Here is an 11,265-nt window from a genome sequence, read left to right as displayed (position 1 = left end):
TAGCAATCACATGTATTTTCACCTGAATACCATGGTAAACTACATTTAGGTAAGCTAGCCTACATTGTACTCATGATTTGGAGAATGTGTACTGTTTCTCAAAGAGAATCTCTTTGGAGATTCTCAATCATGCAGGTTGTGGTTGTCCCAAAGGTGCTTTTTCAAAAAGCAGAACTGGATTTTCTTTGATTTTTTCCCCCCCTTGAAAACACGTTGCTTCTTATCCAAAAAGCTTCCATTCTGGCTTGTGTTTCTCAACCTCAGCCACTTTAAGATGGGTAGACTTCAACTCCTAAAAATTTCAGGAATTGAGGTCCACCCATTAGGTTGAGAAACGCTACTTACTCTAGAACAAGGGTCTTCAAACTTGGCAAGTTTAAGACTTGTGGACTTAACTCCCAGAATTGCTGAGCTAACATGACTGGAGGAGGAATTCTGGGAGTTGAAGTCCACAAGTCTTAAAGCTGTCAAGTTTGAAGACCCCTGCTCTAGAAAAAGGAAATTAAGGATACCTGGCAATTAAGATTCATGATGAGATCCTTGACTGAAATTTATGCAGCCTTCTTAGCCATGATGAGCTGTTAGACTAAACCATAAACTATGGCTTACTTAAGGTAACCCCTACTTTCTGAATTTGCACAGGACCCAGACTGTTTAACCGAGCAATATCTGCTGGGAGTGCTTGCTCAATCTTTGTCAAATTAAAATGAGATTGGTTAACCATTTGTTTGTTGTGTGGCTTGGCAGTCTAACTTCTAACAATCAAGTGGTCTGGGCAGGAAGTTTGAAGAGAAGTACAATTTTATTTTTTCATCCTGGAAGATAGGTTTTTTTTTTTCATTTTTAAAAATGATCCTTTCCATACACTTAAAGCAATAAATTTGTTGTGAAAAGTCTCTGATGAGAAGTTTGGATCCCTGAAACTTGGAACTTTTGGCTCCAAGACATTGTGCTAATCGGTGTGTTGAATTGGTTTTGGTCTGTATGTGTTGTTTTGTACACACCTGATCTTTGTGGGTTTTTTTTTAAAAAAATATTTGTTGTTCTGGTTCAGGAACTAAATCTTATTTGACTCTTTGTGACCCCATTGACCATAGCACCAGGGATGGGATTCAATTTTTTTTAACAACCGGTTCTGTGGGCATGGCTAAGTTGATGGGCGTGGCTTGGCGATCATGTTATTGGCTGGGTGTGGCCAACTCAACATCACTCACATCGAGGCACGCATCTCCTCGCCTGGCCTCTCAGGACTGTGGGGATGCTGCAACAGTTGTAAGTGTGAAAAATGGTCATGAGTCACTTTTTTCGGTGCCATTGTAACTTTGAATGGTCACTCCACACAAGCAAAGTACCAGCAAAGGAGGGGGGAAAAAACTCCAGAGACATTCCTGAGACAGGAAGTTTAGTCCTGCCAAGAATGCAATAAGGGTTAACGGAGAGGCAGTTTCTAAGCAACACCAGAATGTTTCCTTCCTGCCTTCCTTACAGGATTAGGCCAGTAATTCCTTCTAATAACTGGTTCTCCGAACTGCTTAGAATGTTAACAACCGGTTCTAGCGAATAGGTGTAAACTGGTAGAATCCCACCCCCACGTAGCACTCCAGACCCCTTGTCCTCCATTGTTTCTGGAGTTTGTCAGAGTTCATGTTCCAATAAAGGAGAATATTTGCAGTTCAGGGTTGACATGAGGGGTCCTTGGTGCTCTATGACAGTGGTCCCCAACCTTTTTGTACCAGGGACCGGTTTCAAGCAGAAAATTTTGCAAGGACCGGGGAGAGAGGAGGGGGCTTTTCCTGTCGCCGCAGCTATTCAACGCCCGTTTCACCCCCACCCACCCCGCCCGCCCGCTTCAATCCACAGTGTCCCGTTCTGCCTGCCTACCTGCCTGCCTGCCTGCCTTAGTTTCTGGTTGTTTGGGAGCAGCTTCGCTGAGAATAATAACTATTCGCTCTTTTACTCAGCCGAAGCTGTTCCGATTCAACCATTAACGAAGGCAGGCAGGCAGGCAGAACGGAGCACTGGGTTGAACCAGCGCGGGCGGGCGGGCGGGCGGGGTGGGGTGGGGAGAAGCGGGCGCTCGGCGACAGGAAAAGCCCCCTGCTTCTTTGAAGCAGTTTCTTCCTGTGCTGGTGGAGGAGCGAGAGAGAGACTGAGAGAGCTGACCCAGAGAGAAGGACAGGCTTCGGTTGCTTCCTCCCTCCCCTTCTTTCATTTGTGTCCTTGATCCCTGATCCCAGCAGCATTCACCGAAGGTGAAGAAAGCCGCCATTTTTTTTTTAAAAAAATCTTTGCGGCCCGGTAGAGAGTGCTCCACGGCCCGGTACCGGTCCGCGGCCCGGTGGTTGGGGACCCCTGCTCTATGAGCTTGCTAGTTTTCTTGCAGATGGTATTAGAGATTCTTTGGTCGGGTTGTTTACTGATGGCTCTTTGGCAGTTTCTTGACTGTGGTATTGCTTATTTGACTTTGTCTGAAGTTGATCTTAGATCTGTGCTGATCTGAGTGCTAATTACCGGTGTAGATATACTGGAGTCTTTTTCTCTTTTGGGTTGCTTGATTGTCTCTTTTGCATAGTAGATTATGCATCAAGAAACTGCCAAAGAGCCATTAATAAACAGCCCAACTAAAGAATCTCTAAAACCACCACGACCCACACAGACAAACAAGACACCAGAGTAGAAAATGACAGCAAACGGCACTCCTTACTGACACTGAGGATGTTACCTAGTTAGGGTCATGAAATGTTTGCAAGAAAACAAGCAAGCTCAGAGAGCACCAAGGACCCCTCAAATTCATGTCCATTGCACCAATGACTCTATCTCAGGGGTGTCAAACTCAAGGCCCGTGGGATCCAGCTCATGGGGTACTTAAATCTGGCCCATTAGGGCCGTCCTGGAAATAGCAAAGGCCCGTGGTACCTCTGGCAGCCAAAATGGGGTTCTGGGGGGACGTGTGGCCGCTCCCTGCACCCTGTTTTCAGCCTGGATGGCCTCCTACAGCACTCTTCCAGATAAAATGGGGCACGGGGAAGCCTTGTGTACAGAGGTGGTCTTCAGCAGGTTCTGACCAGTTCTGGAGAACCGGTAGCGGAAATTTTGAGTAGTTCGGAGACCCAGCAAATCCCACTTCTGACTGGCCCCACCCCCATCTATTCTCTGCCTCCCATTGAGTCCCAGCTGATTGTCTGGCTTTTCTTTGGTTGCCCTGCCCAGGAGAACGGAGCTGGAAAGCAGGTTAGTGGGATGAGGAGGGAATGGAGAGTTTACAGTATCCTTCCCTGCCATCCACCAAGCCATGCCCACCAAGCCACGTCACGCCCACCAAGCCACGGCCACAGAACGGGTAGTAAAAAATTTTTGAATCCTACCACTGCCCTCTGCTCCCTGTTTTGGCTGGCAGGGTGCTGTAGGAGGCTGTCCAGGCAAAAAACGGGATGCGGGTGGCCTCACGAGGCTCTCCTGCACCCCATTTGGCCGGCAGGGTGCTGCCATTCTCCCTCGAGCCGCTCGGAGCATCCAGACTGTGGGATGTGCTTCTGAGTCCTCTTCTTTCAGGCTGAGCTTTAGACGAGGAAACGCTCCGCCCCTCCCACGTGGCATCGCGCAGCGTCTCCCCAGTCTTTTGCTCAGCCTCGAAGAATCAGGCTGCGTTTCAAAGAGCTCCTTGGCTGTTTCATTGAATCCTCCGTCCTAATAAGGTTTGCTTCCTTCCTCCTCCTGCGCAAAGGGTCAGGACTCAAGGGAAATTTTTCCCTGTCCTCAGGGCGGTTGCGGGCTCGCAGCGCCTTCAGCGCGACGCCCACCCTTATCAGATCGCGTCGCTGCCTGCGCGTTGCCTGTGGCACGCGCTCCTCCGCTGGATTCCCCCACCCTAAACGCCAACCGGGAGGGCTATCGCCCCTAGGGCTTTAGGAGCGCCGAGCTGACCGGCCAAGCCTTCCTTTTCTTCCGTCCCGAAGGCGCCCAGGCAGTTCAGCTCGAGGACGCCATTTTGGCTCCACCTCGTGGCCGGGCGCTGAAAGTTTCTTTTTATTTAATATTCAGCTGCGGTGAATTAAAGCTCCAGGCCTAGGGTTAAAGCCTAGCTGCCCATCGAACTGCCTGGCTAGTCTTGGTTAGTGCTTGTTGGCCTCCCGCAGCCTTTTTCGGGGCGAAGTTGCAGCCTCCCCCCTCCGGTTTTTCTTCTGTTGTCTGGAGGCTGGCTGCCAGAGGCCTCCTATTCAACTCTAGGCCTCAGGCGTTATTCGACTGATTTGGCACTGAGAGATATACATCCAAGGAAATAACTATAATAGAATTTATATTTGATCCAAATACAAAAGGAATAATAACAAAAAAGAAATAATATTTTTGGTACAGCAATTTTTCTCTTAAGATATTGGATATATCGGAGTACCTGTATATTCAGCTGATATAAAGAATATAAAAAAGCACTACAGAAAGGAACAAAACAGGATTACATAGCTAAATATATATATATATATATATATATTTCTGTTATCTCTGTACAAGTAAAATTCCAAAAGGGGGAGCGGGCCAGCCTCATCCTCACCCGGCCTTATCCAGGCCTGATCTGGGCGAGCCAACCGCCCTTATTAATCTCTATTGTTCAATATGGCAGACGACAATTCCTCTAAACGTCCTTCATTGAAGGCCAAGGCAAAGTCCCACTATTTGCGCAAGCAGGACAAGGAACCTAAGGGCTCTAGAAAGGACAAGGAACCTTCCAAGGCCTCTCAACGTGACGCCTTAAGGCGCCACAAGGCGTTAGAAAAAGAGTTCGACAGGCGTTCAAGGGAGTCCCGCTCTGAACCGTCTCTACCTCCTCCTCCACCCCCTACCTCTATTCAACCTCTCCCCCCAGGCCTTTCTTCCCTACCTAGGCGCAGTTCGCCCAGGGTCTCCCGACCCCGGTCCTACGATGAGTCTGACACCCGAAGCCACTTTTACACCCACGGCTGCTGGTCTGCGCCAGGACGAACCTTCTACATCTGAGGTGCCACCTCACATCAGGGCTTGGATGGAATCAGCCATCCGCCAGAGTGTTATAGAGGAACTACAGCACATGTCCAGATCAGGCTTCTCTCCTCGAGTCTCCGAGCACGACTCCTTGTCTATCAGATCCCTTCCACAACCGGTCCCCCGTTGCTCAGGTACTCTCTCAGAGGGACAGCCCTCCTCCGGTTGGGGCCCAGGTTGAGGAGGAAGGGGACTTTAGGGATTTCGAGGAGGAGGATTCCCAGATGGGTTCCTCCCGCTACAGTGAACCTCCCTTAGAGACTGACATCATGGAGGGGAGATGTCCGAGGACGAGGGCACTTCGACTGACCAACCCTCCTTTGGGGGGCTCTTCAAACCACACATGTTCAAGTCCCTCCTTCTTAAGGCCAAGAATGTCTCGGGCCTTCTTTCCCAGGCCCCTGCTGACCTCCCCCCATCCCAGAGGGCCCAGAAGATTCCATTTTCACCCAACCAGTGGTTGAAGCTGAGGTCATCCCTTCCCCCCATATTCGTAGATCTGGTAGCGAAGCAACTATCCTCCACAGGGACCCCTCCCACTCCCTCTAGCCAAGACAAGAGGTTCTTTAATCTCGATTCGGCACTGTCCAGCCTCCTGAACATTCCAGAGGTCGATGACCCTATTGTGGGTCTAGCTTCCTCCTCTACACCTAGTGAGGCCCTAGAGGCCTTGAAACCTGAGGATAAGCGGGTGGAGCTGGCCCTGCGCAGGGCCCACCTATCCGACGCCTGGGCCATTAAGTCAGCTACCGCCGCCTCTTTTTTCACTAGGTCCTCTATCCGCTGGCTACGTCAGCTCAGGGAACACGTCCCTGCTTCCAACCTGAGGGCGCACCAGGACATTGCGAAGCTAGTGGCTGCAGCCGAGTTCTCGGCTGACGCCACTTACCAGTCGGTGAAATTCTCTTCCAGGGCCATCACGTCCCACGTCACGGCTCGTCGCCTGCTATGGCTCAAACACTGGCAGGCGGACGTAAAGAATAAGGTCAAGCTGGCCACTGCCCCTATTTCAGGAGACAAACTGTTTGGCCCGGCCCTCGAACCCCTGCTGGTCGAGGGTCGCAGCAAGAGGAAGTACTTGCCTTCCCTTCTTCGAAGATCGGAGACCAGGGGCTCTCAGCCCTTTCGGAGGAGCTTTCCCCGCCCTTTCTACCAACCCCCCTTCCCGCCCAGATTCCCCGACCCCTTCCTTCCGATCCCAGGATCGCACGGACTCAGGCGACAGGACCAGGCGAGGGGGTGGTTATAAGAGACCCTTTCGGGGTACGGGAGGAAGGCCCTACCGCAGAAGGTAGAGCCTCCTTCTCCCTCCCCATTGGTGGCCGCCTCAGCCACTTCGCCGCCCAATGGGACAAATCCACTTCCGATGCATGGGTTAGAGACACAATAAGGTTTGGTCTCGCCCTCGAGTTCAAATCCACCCCCCTGATCGCTTTCTTCCCATCCCCCTCCTCAGGGGATCCCACCAAACGTGCATTAATGGATGCAGCCATCCATCACCTGCTTGATATTCAGGCCATTCAACCTGTCCCTCCGGCTCAGAGAGGAAAGGGATTTTACTCCCATCTCTTTGTCGTGCCCAAACATTCTGGGGGCTGGAGAGCCATCCTAGACCTGAAACGGCTCAACCGTCACCTTATCCAGCGCAAATTCAAAATGCACACCTTGCAATCCATTCTCCTAGGCACCAGGCGGGAGACTGGCTGTCCTCCATAGATCTCTCTGAGGCATACCTTCATATTCCTATCAGGCCCTCTCATCACAAATTCCTTAGGTTCTGTTATAATGGCCTTCACTATCAATACGTGGCCCTACCCTTTGGGCTGGCCTCGGCCCCCAGGACCTTCACCAAGGTCCTGGCGGCCCTGGCGGCCCACCTCAGGAGCATTCCCGTCCGCCTCCACTGCTACTTGGACGATATCCTTATCCTGTCCCCGTCCAAGTCCCAGGCAGTCAGGGATACCAGGGTCACCCTTTCCGCCCTACGGGCACACGGGTTTCTAGTCAATTGGCAAAAGAGCCAACTTACCCTTCCACCCGAATCAACCACCTGGGTGCCATAATTGATTCGGTCTCAGAGAGAGTTTTTCTCTCCCCAGAGAGGTTTCTTAGCATTCAAACCCTGGTCAAACAAATTAGACGTTCTAGGAGGGTGGCCTTGCTTGACCTCTCTAGATTGTTGGGAAAAATGGTGTCATGCATCTCTATTATTCCCTGGGCCCGCTTACACAGCAGGCCCCTCCAGTGGTTCCTGCTCCCGTTCCAAAGATCCGGAAGAAGCAACTCGAAGATCAGAGTCAAGGTCCCTCCAAAGGTCCTCACGTCTCTTCTCTGGTGGACCAATCCCGCCATCAACAGAGGCCACCTCTTTGCGGAGCCTCAAAGACTCACCGTCACTACCGACGCAAGTCTATCCGGTTGGGGCGCTCATCTCAACTCACTCTCGGCGCAAGGCAAATGGTCGCCGACCGAACAAAGATGCAGCATCAACTGGCTAGAGCTCCATGCTGTCCATCTGGCTCTGCGCTGCTTCCCCCAGATCCGCAGTCGCCATGTTCTCGTTCTCACAGACAACGTCACGGCCAAGGCCCATATCAACAGGCAAGGGGGCACCCAGTCAATTCAACTGATGAGGGAAGCCGAGCGCCTTTGCCGCTGGGCAGAGGCCAACCTTCTATCACTAAAAGCCGAACACATCTCCGGGATAGACAATACCCAGGCGGACTGGCTGAGCAGGGCCACGGTGGACCAAGCAGAATGGCGACTTCATCCATCCCTGTTCGAGGAAGCGTCCAAGATATTCGGCCTTCCAGTGGTGGATCTGTTCGCTTCCCCATCCAACACACAACTTCCACGGTTTTTCTCCCGGTATCCGTCTCACGGGCGGAGAACCACAATGCTCTGCGCTGCCCATGGCCCCCAGGGCTCCTATATGCCTTCCCTCCGCTCCCGCTAGTGCCCAGAGTCATTCAGAAGCTCATTCAGGAGAGGGCAGACCTTCTCCTGGTGGCTCCCTATTGGCCCAGGCGACCGTGGTTTGCGGACCTCCGCAACCTATCGGTAGCGCCCCCATGGCGGATCCCCGGACAGGGTCTCCCTCTCTCAGGGGCCCCTTCTACATCCGGAGCCTCAATGGCTACAGTTAGCCGTCTGGAAGTTGAGCGGATCCGTCTGACTAGCGAGAACCTATCAAGCCATGTCATCGACACTATTTTGGCCGCCAGGCGACCCTCCACTACACGAATTTATGATGCCACTTGGAAGGGGTTCTGCAAGTGGTGTAGTGGGTCCCAGGTTGACCCTCTCTCCTTCCGTGGCTCAGATTCTGGAATTTCTTCAGGAAGGCCTTCGCAAGGGGCTTGCACCTAACACCCTGAGACGACAAGTCTCTGCCCTCTCAACAGTGGTCTCCTGTGATAACTACGGCTCCCTTTCCCATCACCCCGGGTTAGATCCTTCCTTAGGGGTGCCACCAACCTGTGCCCTCCCACTGTTCACAGGTTTCCCACATGGGACCTCAACAAGGTCCTAGTTTCTCTTACACGTTCTCCGTTTGAGCCTTTGAGGAGTCATCTCTTCAGTTCCTCACCTTTAAGGTAGTTTTTCTAGTAGCCATCACTTCTGCTCGTCGAGTGTCGGAATTAGCAGCTCTGTCAGTCAGGAGCGATCTATGTGTGTTCCATGCAGACCGGGTCGTCCTGCGGCCTGACCCCACTTTCCTACCCAAAGTTAACTCGCCCTTCCATAGATCTCAGGAACTGGTTCTACCAAATTTTTGCCCTAGACCCTCCGGGAACAGGGAGGTTCTTTGGCACACCCTAGATGTTAGACGGGCCTTGCGTATATATATTAAGCGCACTCAGTCCTTACGAAGGTCGGAATCTCTTTTCCTGTCCTTTCAACCCAAGACACTAGGACTCAAGGTTTCTCCTTCCACTATCAGCCGCTGGATCAGGGCGACCATCGCCAGGTGTTACCTTTCCCATTCTCTGCCGGCACCCGGTGGAATAACTGCCCATTCCACCAGGAGTGCAGCCACTTCGGCGGCCTGGGCCACACAAGCCCCCATTGCTGACATTTGTAGGGCAGCCACCTGGGCCTCTCCGTCCCCGTTTATCAGGCATTACAAGATCGATACGTATGCCTCAGCTGAGGCCTCCTTTGGCCGGCGGGTCTTACAGAGGGTTGTCAATGATCCGGAGGGGCCTTCGGGCCAGACGGAGTCCCACCCATAGGACAGCCAAGCTTTGGTATGTCCCACAGTCTGGATGCTCCGAGCGGCTCGAGGAGAATGGGGCGTTGGTCCTTACCTGATACGCCCCTTCTAGGCGAGCCGCGAGGAGCATCCAGCCCCACCCTAGCATCTCCGTCTGGTGGGGACTCCTGTTTTCAGCCAAGGAGCCAATAGTTGATTAGATAGGATTAATAACTTCTCTTCTCGTTATCGCAAAAAACTGGGGAGACGCTGCGCGATGCCACGTGGGAGGGGCGGAGCGTTTCCTCGTCTAAAGCTCAGCCTGAAAGAAGAGGACTCAGAAGCACATCCCACAGTCTGGATGCTCCTCGCGGCTCGCCTAGAAGGGGCGTATCAGGTAAGGACCAACGCCCCATTTCCTCCCTCCTCCTCCCACCAGCCAGCCCGTGGAGGACAACTGCAATGCTAATCTGACCCTCGAAGAAATCCGCCCCTGCTCTATCTAACCATCTCATCCCCTGCCCTCCCCTTCTCTTTTTGCCTTCCATCTTTCCTAACATCAGGGTCTTTACCAAGGAGTCCTCTTTTCCTGTTAGGTGCCCAAAGTTTTTGACCTTCAGATTCTGTTTCTGCCCTTGCAAAGAATAGCCATTAGGGTTGATTTTTCTTAAGATGGACTGATTTGATCTCCTTACAGTCCAAGGCATTTTCAAGAACCTTCCACAAACACCACAATTCAAAAGCATCTATACTTTGGCGACCAATCGTTTCTAAACCCGGTTTATAATAAAGCGAACTCAACCAGAGGTGATATTCAGCAGGTCCTGACCCGTTCTGGAGAACCGGTAGTGGAAATTTTGAGTAGTTTGGAGAACCGGCAAAGACCACCTGTGACTGGCCCCACCCCCGTCTGTTCTCTGCCTCCCGAGTCCCAGCTGAATGGCTGGGTCTTCTTTTGTTGCCCTGCACAGGAGAACGGAGCTGGAAAGCAGGTTAGTGGGGTGGGGAGGGAATGGGGATTTTTTTTTTTTGAAAATTTTATTGATTTTTAAAAAACATAAACAAACAAAACATAGAACATAAAAACATAAAACAACTTTTTTGAAAGCAGCCTGATCCCGGGTTACATCTCTTCGTGCAGACACAAATTCAAATTCATGCTCATTTTTATATTCCATTCCATATCTTATTACCATTCTACACTTTCTATATAACTTCTCCCCTCTTTCAACTTTCTTTATTTTATTTTATTTATTTCATCTCAATTCAAATCATCATACTTATATTCTTTGTCTGTCCTGTTTCAGCTGTCTATTATCTTTTCTCATTAAGCAAAATTTCTCCTGTGATCACTGATTAGAGTATGACGCCTTTATATCTTTCCCCTAAAATTATAACACTTAATATAATACATAACTTCCATTCGGATTCTGCTTGGTACATTCTAAAACTACACAATGTATTTTAAAAAGAAAAAAATATAAATTTATAATATAATTAAACAACAATCCATACCAATTCGATTCTATCATTAATATTAATATTCATTTAAATCTTGAACATTTTACACATTACTTTTCAAATAGGTATCATATTTCTATGGAAACACTTATACACTTTCCATAATTACTTCCCTCTCACTTCACTTATATTTTATAAAACGTTGAGTAGTTAAAATGTTTATTTATTTATTTATTTATTTATTTATTTGATTTGCCAATTGTTTACAAGATAATAAGTATAAATGTATACATAGTTGTGAATACATGAAATGGGTACATATAAGAAAAATAAAAGAATAAGAGAAACAATAGGACAGGGACGGTAGGCACGTTGGTGCGCTTATGCACGCCCCTACAGGCCTCTTAGGAAAGGGGTGAGGTCAATAGTAGACAGTTTAAGGTTAAAGTTTTTGGGGTTTGGGAAGAAACTACAGAGTCGGGTAGAGTATTCCAGACATTGACCACTCTATTGCTGAAGTCGTATTTCCTGCAATCAAGTTTGGTGCGGTTTACTTTGAGTTTGTATCTATTGTTTGCTCTTGTGTTGTTATG

General features: G+C 50.1%; 1 protein-coding gene across 8 annotated transcripts in view; it reads left to right on the top strand.

Moving 5' to 3' along the window:
* The window catches only part of MCF2L2 (MCF.2 cell line derived transforming sequence-like 2), a 222,745-nt gene that overhangs the window by 134,141 nt on the left and 77,339 nt on the right, over positions 1–11,265 (top strand). The window lies entirely within an intron of this gene.

This window comes from Notechis scutatus, chromosome 4 (genome assembly GCF_049901735.1).
Source record: "Notechis scutatus isolate UNSWTSFEM ecotype Mainland chromosome 4, rNotScu1.2, whole genome shotgun sequence".
Classification (NCBI taxonomy): Eukaryota; Metazoa; Chordata; class Lepidosauria; order Squamata; family Elapidae; genus Notechis; species Notechis scutatus.
This window is presented reverse-complemented; position numbering and strand designations above follow the sequence as displayed.